The sequence below is a fragment of the Perognathus longimembris genome, chromosome 3 (assembly GCF_023159225.1).
Source record: "Perognathus longimembris pacificus isolate PPM17 chromosome 3, ASM2315922v1, whole genome shotgun sequence".
Taxonomy (NCBI): domain Eukaryota; kingdom Metazoa; phylum Chordata; class Mammalia; order Rodentia; family Heteromyidae; genus Perognathus; species Perognathus longimembris.
Genome location: NC_063163.1, coordinates 20599181 through 20609782, shown reverse-complemented (window position 1 = coordinate 20609782; position 10602 = coordinate 20599181).

Genomic DNA, 10602 nt, shown 5'->3' with positions numbered 1-10602 from the left:
GAGCCACATCTCCACTGCCTGTGTTTTGGTAGTCTATTGGAGGTAAGAGTCTCACAGACTTTCCTGCCCAGGCTAGCTTCAAACCATGATTTTCAGATCTCAGCTAAGAGAACGGGTATGAGCCACCAGGGCCTGGCCTGCGCCTATGGATGGATGGATAGATAGATAGGTAGATAGATAGGTAGGTAGATAGATAGATAGATAGATAGACAGATAGATAGATATAGAGATATAATTTTAAATGGCAGCAACTTTATACCACTAAATAATATTCAAATACATGAGGAAATATGTCAAGGGAAGTTCAGTATCTCAAGACAATCAAATTCAATGTCAACTTAAATGTATTTTATGAATCATGAAGCAAATATGTGAAGTCACTATAGTGTCGTATAGGAAACAGAGCACTAGCCAAGAGAAAGGATCCTGAAGAAAGAACCTTTGACCCAACCCAGCACCTAAAAATCCTTAAAATCCCAGGGGGAAATGTGTCTTACCTTTCATGACACCAATGTCTTTACTTGTAAGCTGAAGAGATTCTGGCTAGATAGCTCCTTTACAATTCCCTTGAACTTTCCCATACTCTGAAAAAAACAAATAAACCAAAGATGCAATTAAAAATTAAATGAGTGTCAATTAAGATTCTAGCTGAGCACAAAGATGACAATGGTTTTCAAAGCCTAATATCCATGAGTAATAAAATTCTCATCTGGCAATGATACTTGGAAGAAACCGAACATTTAGCCTGGTGATGAAATCAGAAGAAACTGAATTTTCCCTGGCCTGTAGGATCTGGGTTGTTCTGGGGGCTTCTTTCTGTGGCAGTGCATTTCTATTCTTTGCAGATGTTTATCTCCAGAGCCAGTGCTTGCCCATTGGATCTGTAACTATTGCAAAGGTTTATAGTCTGTGCTGTAATCTCTTGCTGGAACCATCCTTCTGCGGAGCTGGGGAATTGCACCTGCGCCTCCAGTGCTGCTTCTCTGTCAGGCCTCCTGCTGCTGCCCAATGTGTCTTTGTTTTGGAAAGATGAGCTTGGTTTTCCACCACTGAGTGCACAGGCTTGCTGAGAACCATCACTTACACATGCATGTATATATATATACACGCTTGCATATGTACACATAGAGAAATATTTGCTTGCTTTTGTTTGTACATTCTCCCGCCTCCCTTGAAGGCTGGGGTGGGGTAGATTTCACATCTTGAATTATATTGTTGTCTTTGGCAAGATTTAGTGTTAAGGGCTTTATAGTCTTTCACCACTTTCCAAACATCTGAAGTATCACCTAAAAGGATTTTGGTTCAGCAACAAGCTGGTGATTTCTTTGTAATCCCCAGCTGACTTTTTTCTTTCTTCTCCTCTTCTGTCCTGTCCTGTCCTGTCCTCTCTTCTCCTCTCCTCTCTTCTCCTCTTTTCTTTCTTCCCCTCTCTCTTTCTTTTCTCATTTTGAGATAGTCTTATTACATAGTTGAGGCCAGCCTCAGTTTCCCTAGTGCTGTAATTACAGGCGTAAACTACTACCGTCCGCTAGCAGGAGTTGTTCTTACCCTTGAGAACAGAAATTAAACATCCTCCTCCTTCAAGCCAAGCCATTCCAGATGAGAGGGTCCTTTCCTCCTTTTTTTTTTTCAAATTGATTTTATTTTTAAATTTAATTTTATTGTCAAGGTGATATACAAATGGGTTACAGTTACATATGTAAAGTAGTGAGTACATTTCTTGTCGAACATCGCTATTCCACCTCGTTTTTCTCCTACTTACCATCCCCCTTCCTCCTGCTTCCCTCCTCCCCCCTGCAAGTCATATCGTCTTGTGAGTATTGCTGTTGCATGGGTTCGCCTTTCCCTTTTATACGTGTATATTAGCTGCAAGCCTAAAGTACCTTATTCAAGATCTATCAGGGAGGAAAATGAGGAAGTTTATTGAAAAGATATTTCCCCAATGAGAATGCTTTGTGCTATAAAATAACAAAAAAATCAAGTAAAATTGACTTAATCAAGAGAAATATGGGTTGGGAATGCGGCTTAGTGGGAGAGTTTTTGCCTAGCATGCATGAAGCCCTGGGTTCAATTCCTCAGTACCACATACACAGAAAAGGCCAGAAGTGGCGCTGTGGCTCAAGAGGTAGAGTGCTAGCATTAAGCAAAAAGAAGCCAGGGACAGTGCTTAGGCCCTGAGTTCAAGCCCTAGGACTGGCAAAAAAAAAAAAAAAAGAGGAATATTCATTTACATCACTTATAGAGTATGATGTAAAATCTACATAAAGAAATACTAAACACAGTGTGCTATAAACTCTGTGAGGACCTAGGTTGTTTGTGTTTTATTTACAGCTGTTTTAAACTTATGTTTCCTGTGAGAGTGTATTCCATGAAAAATCTAGGATGCTCACTCTCATGGTGACACAAGCTGCTGTAGTCCTCTTTCTCTTGTCCTTCCTTGACCCTGGGGAAGAGAATGCATGCTTCTATTAGACTGTAAGGAAGAAGCCACTTCTGTCTCTTGGAAGCACTGGTTGTAATGGATTTTAAGGGAGGTTATAGATCCTTTTCTAAGCCAAATACAGGCTTGGGGATAGGTATTGGAATTATTTGGGAAAGAACTTTTCTTTGTAAGCTAATTCAAATACACTATAAATTTAAAAGATAGTTAATCGTCTCCCTCTCTCAACTGAGAATGGAAAAGGGATACTTTGCAAAGATAGACACGTCAGCAAGAAGAAGAGTAATGCAGTTCATGTGGGATAACACAAGACCACTAGTCTAACAGAGACCATTGCTTAGATTTCTTTCCTAGAATATACAATAAATAGGCTGAAAATTACAAAAGTAACAAAAAATTAGGGTAATGTCAAAGTACAATGCCACAGCATACTTTCAGCTCTGCAATTTTATGAATAAAATGACCCTGTGGGAGATAGTCCTTAGGGTAGAGTAAACCCTAAAACAAAAGGACCATTAAAACCTAGAAGTCCCCTGCCTCTGAACAGTTGTTTGTAAGTCTGAGTCCTATTTAGAATTTCAAAGAGGAAACAATCACTACTGATATGAGTTACTGGTAGCCAGCATTGACCACCTATCTCTTTCTTTATGTAATTTTTTTGCAATTGTGCAAGTAATTGTTTTAACTGAGTTGTGTTTAATTTTCAAATAACATATTCCAAGTTGTGGGAAATGTCCATTTGAAATATAGGAAGCTTCACAATGCTGAGCTTATTGGCACTGGAGAGCTGAATGGATGATAAGTGTACATCTACACCAGAGTTTCAGGAAGCTTCAATAAGGAGCAGGAGAAAAGGGTACATGAAGTGATGTTGGGAAGATTTGCTAAAGCAGCAAAGTAGTGAGGAACTTGTCTGTCATATTTGAAGTTTCACATTATCCATTATATTCAGTTGAATTCCTTTTCACTTAGCCAAACAAGAGGGCTTACATCAAATATTTTGGATGTTCACACTTTATGTTATCACATAAAGTGAATCACATTGTTATGTCCTTTCACCTCATCTTGAAGACGCAGTACATTGGTGATATTTAGTACACTTAGTCATTACTAATTGTTGAGTTAGACAAACCTAAGTAGAAGGGAAATGGTAGAAATAATTTCTGTAACACAAATAATTGTTCGTCATCAATCCATAGACTGTTTTATCCCTCTATAGCCTTTGAAAAGAAATTTACTCATAAGAGGGTTGTATATTCTAAACCTATTGAGACAGGTTAGCAGGAAACCACTAACCCAATAATAGAAATGGAAATTAATTCTCAAATGGATTATGCTGATAAACAGTAGTAATCTTGTTGCTCTTAAAGAATCTGTTGGAAGGTGAAAAAAATGTACATACTATGGTCAGAGGTGTAACCAACTCTCCAACTCTTCAATGTTGCTGGATGGATCTCGTGAAGAATCCTATGGTTCATATATTCCATGGTTTCCCTCATTGGTAATAAGTATAAATGTCTATGATAATCCTACAGAGGATCATAATAGCTCAATAGCTATGTACATATGATCATATAAGCTGATGCTAAGCAAAATGAACTTCAAGATATGGAAACCAGAGGTTTATTTTCTATTGTTGTTGTTATTTTTAATGTGCTATGTGAAATTTTTTCTTCTTTCTTTCCTATGGTTTATTCCCTGTTGCTATTGTATTTGATTTCTGGATATTGTATATCCGTTTATCTGAATTAGGGAAGGGAAGGGGAACATCAAAATTGTGAGACAAAGGATAAAGGGTGAACCAATACAATAGTGATACAAGACAATATGTTGGAAATTAACTTGTGGGGGGCGGGGATTAGGTCTCGTGGGCGGGATGGTGGGAGAAAAAATGAGGGAGGGGTAACAAGTATGACAAGAAATGCACTCACTACTTTATATATGTAACTGTAACCCCTCTGTACATCACCTTGACAATAAAATTAAATTTAAAAAATGAAAAAAGAAGCCTATGGTGATCCTCAACAAGGCCTTGGACAGTATTTGCCTTACCAAGAAGTGCTTCTTATATCTCACAGCAGAGCTTTTTGCACAGAGATGCATGGATTTGCCCATGGATTCTGTAAAACACTCCATCTCTACTTCAGGAATAGAATGCAAATTACTATATGTGATAAACCTTATCATTCTGTGAAAAAGATGGATACATTTCTGCTAGTTTGGAAAGGAATCTGTAAGGTACAAAAATTAGACCTAATGATCTTTAGAACCAGATAAAATACATAATCAGTGGGAGCAAAGTGATAAGCATGCCATGCTAAGACTGGTCTTACAAACTTTACTGTTGCCCATTACTTAGTAACGCGTGTCTAGATAAGAGCTTTGGTTATAGATGTACAGACCTAAAGTATTATTCACATCTCTTTCAGCCAGTGAAGACTCCTAATGATTCCAGGCTTATGCCATATTTCTCTTTATTTTATTTTTTTCTCACATCCTGTCTATGAGCAAGTTCTGTTGAGTTTAACTTCATCATGTACAATAACCGCTGTACTTCCTTTCCATTGTTCTCCTAAAGATCCAAGCCACTCTTAGCTCTTTCCTGGATTATGGCATGATAATTTCTACTGTAGGCTTCAAATTTATCTCCCTGTATCTGCCTCGGCACCCCTTCATTCAACAAGAGAGTCATCACAGAACTGCTGTCAAACTGAAGTTAGTTATGATTCTGAGTTCAGTATATTCCAGTGCCTCATAGTTCACTCCAAGTAGATCCAGAGGAGGTTCTCTGACCTACAAAGCCCATCATGACGTGGCTACCCATCATCTGCCTGAACCCATTCATCTCTTCTTCTCCCTCATTCCCTCATTCATTCACTCCTAGCTTCAATGGTTTCAGAGTGTCCTATAAAATATGTTTATTCCTGTTAAGGGACCTTTCTCTTCCCTCTTCCCAAAATGATTAATTAATTTATTAGCTTACATGCTAACTTGCTTTTTCATGTTAGATGTTTATTTTAAAATTATTCTCTGGCCTGACCAACCTCAAGAACAGCTCGACTTCGACTGTACTACTCCTTCCATTTTACTTGTGTAGAATGTGATATTTTTATTTACACTGTTTCTTGGTTTTCCCATTAGCATAAAATGCTAAAAAGACTAATATTTTTGTTTGTAGTATGCATTGCTATGTTCCCAGTTCTGTGAGCATCACCTTATAGACAATAGGCACCCAATAAACTCTTAAAAGTCACATGAAAACAGCATGGATAGGTTACCTAGATTTCAGGTTTTGTGACTTGTTAGAAAAAGGGACATCCCAATTACTAGTTCTAGATCCTTACTGAATAATATTCTTGATATATTGGAAATAAAATACTTATATCTTAATTGAAAGAGCTATGAAGAACTAAAACACCTATACAGCTTTGACATAAAATACTTGTATTCAACCTCTGAGCCTGGCATATATGAATTTGTAAAATATCAGTGACTATACTTACCTTGCATGATACTTATAAGGATACAAAATGTTGCTGGTATATTAAGTATGTTAAAAGGGTTTGGGCTCTCATTATAATGATAAAAGGCAGATAACATGCAACAAGAAGATTAATGGTTGGGACACTACTTTATTTTTTAGTAGCATAGATTTAAAGCATTGTAGTACTTCAATATTTTTCCCCAAGTGACACTGTTACTGTTTAGTAACCTCAGGAATTTTTTATTACTTGGATTCAAGTAATCCTTTTTCATTTTGCTACATGAGTTTTTCAAATGTCTTATGGCTAATTTCTACAGCAAACTATGTCATTTTACAGTTCAGGCAGCATAACTTTTGGTGTAGGTGATTCTGTTCATCATGCCAAAAAATGAGCTATATTAATAGGATTTTATCCTGGTCAAATTATTCCATTCTCAATAAATTCTATAAACATATATTTCCATGAGAACTGTAATCAGATGTACTATTCTTGCTTGTATTCAGTTTGATCAGCATATTGATGTCTTTTTCCTGAAAAATCCCCTTTGGGAATATTTGATCTATTTATTGGAATTATCTTCAATAGGTGGTGAAAGTGTTAGATTCAGCAAATTTCATTATATGAGATTAACAAAGACAAAGGACAAGTCATTAATTAGGATCTTAATTTTTTCACTCTTATAGTATAAAAGGTTATAGTTGTATAGATAATTTAAGTGACTTTGTTAGGTTGTTGAATGAATGTAGGTATCAAACATATATTAATCTTATTTTCACTTGCCACAGACCCTCAGTAGCCCAGGGCAGGGATAGTCTAACTCTGTGAAAGCTGTGAATGAGACAGAGAGTGCTTTACACTCTTAATGATGAGATTATGCTCTAATATTATCACCCAAGACAAAACATCTGGGAATTATGTAAGACACTGTTAACAAATACTAATCAACTTTATTAAACTTATTTTTTATGCTACTAGTACAATTTTTTTTCCTTCTGAATACCAAGTTTCAAAGTTTCTTTGTTGGAAAATGTGATTCTAATAAAGAAAAATAACCTAAATATTTGAAAGTTACTGTGTTACTTCTCTTATTTAAAGAATAAATCTATGGGGTAGATTGACAGTCGAAGTAATAAATTATCAACAGTCTAAATTTAGAATCTACTAGATTAGAGTTGTATTTCAGCTCACTCCAGGTAAAGTAACACCTAACTAAAACCCTAGTTATTCATAGTTGTTCATCCTTCTTACTCAATGGTACATCTGGTGGTCCATTTAAGAGTATCTGTTTAGTGCATTTTTTGTTATTCTTTAGTTTCATTATTATACTCTTACTCCTTATATCTGTGTATTTTCCCCAGGGTCATCTATAGGATTCTGTATAGAGTGGGCATATGCTCAATATCTGCTCAAGACTTGTTTGGAAAATTAAATTGGATAAACAATGAATGGCTTAAAATCACCCTTGCTCACTAGGCAGCAGAATTGGACCAATTATATGTAGTTCTTCAATACAATTGTGTAATGGGCACAATTCATATTTTGGGTGCTCAGCTGTTCAACCAATTATTTACTCAGTGGCATATCTTCTTAAATTTTACTGTGTTCATAACACATAGAGAGTACTAGAAATATATCAACAATTTAGATTGAATCTTTGGGAGTATGCAATAGTAGTGATTCGACAGAGAACTGTGCCTTCTAGATTTAGTCAAATGGCTCCTTTCAGGTCATTTGAGAGATAATAGATTAGTGAAACATAATACATTGAGCTGCACGTGTACTATGGAAATCATAATATTATTGTGGAATGGGAAATGTAAAATTTCCTACACAACAACTTTTCTCAAAATTAAAAATACTTGATTTCATTCATTCATTCAATGAGGAAAACAATTATCAAGCAATCTCTTATATCTTGGATATTTTTCTTCTGAGGGCAAGGGACATAGAAAAATAAAAGAAACAATAAGAACATTTGAAATAACTAAGCTTAGGTAGTCTAGTGTTCACATAAGCAATCAAATAACTATGAGACTCATAAAAATATGAACTTGTTTTTGCCTCTGTTCCATGTGTGTCTCAGTTTTTTTCTTTCTTTGAAAATGAAGTGTTAAGCAAGATTCAATTTTAAGTTTTATTTTCTTCCTACATGTATGAAGGACAACCTAAGCTAGTTAGGAACAAATTGTGAGTTAACATAAAATTTCTTCAGAGAATATGTACAAGAGTAGAAGATAGTTTTGATCAAAATGCCATTTTATTTACTCAAATAGTCAGAATTTTTAGTAAAATTTAGTAAACAGAATAAAATTATGTAGTAAGTTGCTTAGTTGTATTTTTTTTAGATAATGTACTTGAATCTTTTATTGGTTTATTTAAACCATTTATTGGTTTATTCCCATTATAGATACTTGAATCTGTTCTAGTTTCTATATTTCATTTATTGTTAAAAGTAAATTAAATACATAATAGGCAAAGTTAGCATTTCCTTATGTTTTACTTTTGTTTTTTTATGCTTGGTTGATTTTTTTTCCATATAGGATGATATAGTCCACCCTTTGTCTTTTAGCATCTGTATAGTTTTTCTCTCTTAAACTAACCTGTTTCTTTATTTTCATATTTAAAAAATGATAATTACTATCACATCTAACAACTTATTTGTAATTAGTTAATTTCCATCTCATGGATATGTTGCCACCTAGCATATAATAATCACCGAGATTGGATTATTTTTTTATCCATAGGGTTGAACCTCCTAATTTGTCAAATCTGTTATTTGAACAAGTTGAATTGCTGGCTTTTATCTCAATTTCTTGACTGCTGCTTAAGAGGATTAGTGGCCTTGGTCACCTCCACCAGGGTGGCAAGCAGTGACAGGCACCATTGCAGCTCAGATCCAAAAATCAATGAAGTGCAACTCATTGAGCTTGATTAACGGGGCCTCCAGTGCCCTGTAGAAAAACCCCTGATGCTAGTCTTCTCTAGTTACATAAACCAAGACCAAAGTAGAGGCTTTCTTCCTTTCAAAACATAGGGAGAAAATAGTAAGAAAAAATACAACAATGAGAAAAGTAGAGTGTGAAGTGATATGCTTTGTGTACAAAGATACTGTCTCACTGAAATACAAGTTATCGTCAGAGAGTCTTTTTATTTTAAAAAGCAGTCAAAATAGTCAGTTATCATCACTTTAGAATTTTGTCCCTCTAGCATTAACATGGAAATTCATAAAATAAAAACCACCAGAAAGAAATTTGCTATCTAAACTCTATATTTTTCCTTGTATGGGAAAATCATGAATTACATAATAGCCTTTCTCATTTTTCGTTCTACAAAACCATTAAGTACTGTAAAATAGATGTACTTATTCTGATGCAGCAAGATTTGTGAATATTTTAATTGAGTGAAGTAAACTAATTATCACTAGTACTTAGAGGTAAGGAAAAAGAAATATCCTCCATTTTGAAGATGCTTGTATAAAGATAGAGATAATCATCATTTAAAGGTTGGTTTTTATTCAGAGGAAGTTTCTTTTTAAAAAAAAATGGGTCTAAGTGATACTAAAAGGGTTTTTTCAGAAGCTATGCAAAGTAAGACACCCTAATCACTCAAGAAATTGATGAACCTTTTAGCAACTCTTAACAATTGATCATTTTTTCTGGGAAGAAGAAAGTCCTCTAGGGAAAACAGCATTCTATATGATAAAGTCAGTATTGTACAGATTTTCAAATCATCCTTTGCATCTTTCTAATTACCAAGAATAGAAAAGAACCACACACACACAAAAAAAGTTAAAGGACACGACTAAATTTACAAATTAGTGGAGATTCTGAAAATTAAGATAAGGGCTTAATATGATTAGTAAGAGGCCTTAAAATATATATAATTTAATACTGGGTGCCAGTGGATCAAACCTGTACACCTAGCTACTCATAAGGCTGAGATCTGAGGATCACAGTTCAAAGTCATCCAGGACAGGAAAGTATATGACACTCTTATCTCCAATTATCCACCAAAAGGCCAGAAGTAGATCTGTGGCTCAAGGAATAGAGCACTAGTCTTTAGCAGAACAAGCTCAGGAACATTGTCCAGGTCCTGAGTTCAAGCCTGAGGACTGGCACAAAACAAAAAAAGATACATAATTTCAGTCACAGCAACTTGCATGTAACTGGTGTTATCATTAAGTTCATCTTGTCAACTAGTTTTGTTAGGATTGTTTTGTTATGGATTGATTTTTGTTTCTGATGAAACATCCTGTTTTCCATGAATAAGTCTGTGATGGTGGCTTGTTTTGTCTTTCTATCTAGAACTTATTTTTTAGGACATGGGATTGTCTCCTGTATTATGTAAGTAGATAACCTCAAGCTGTTATACCACTGAAAGGCAAAGCTAAAACTGCAGTTCTGCTGAAGTGATGGTTCTTCTAGCGCACCAAGAAGTAACAAAAAACTATTCCCAACATCTTTTTATAGAAATGTTCTGAAATTTCAGTTAATTACCCTTTTTTTTTTCCTCCATGAAGGCATGCGCTACCGAGTAGCCTTAGGAACAAATGAAATTTGGTGTAAATTAACATTCTCATGAAAACAGCCATCTGATGTTACTGAGGAACATGTAATAGCTATTGAAACCTAATGCCTCAGAGAAAGAACTCTTTATTGTAATAAAGGAATTAGCAGC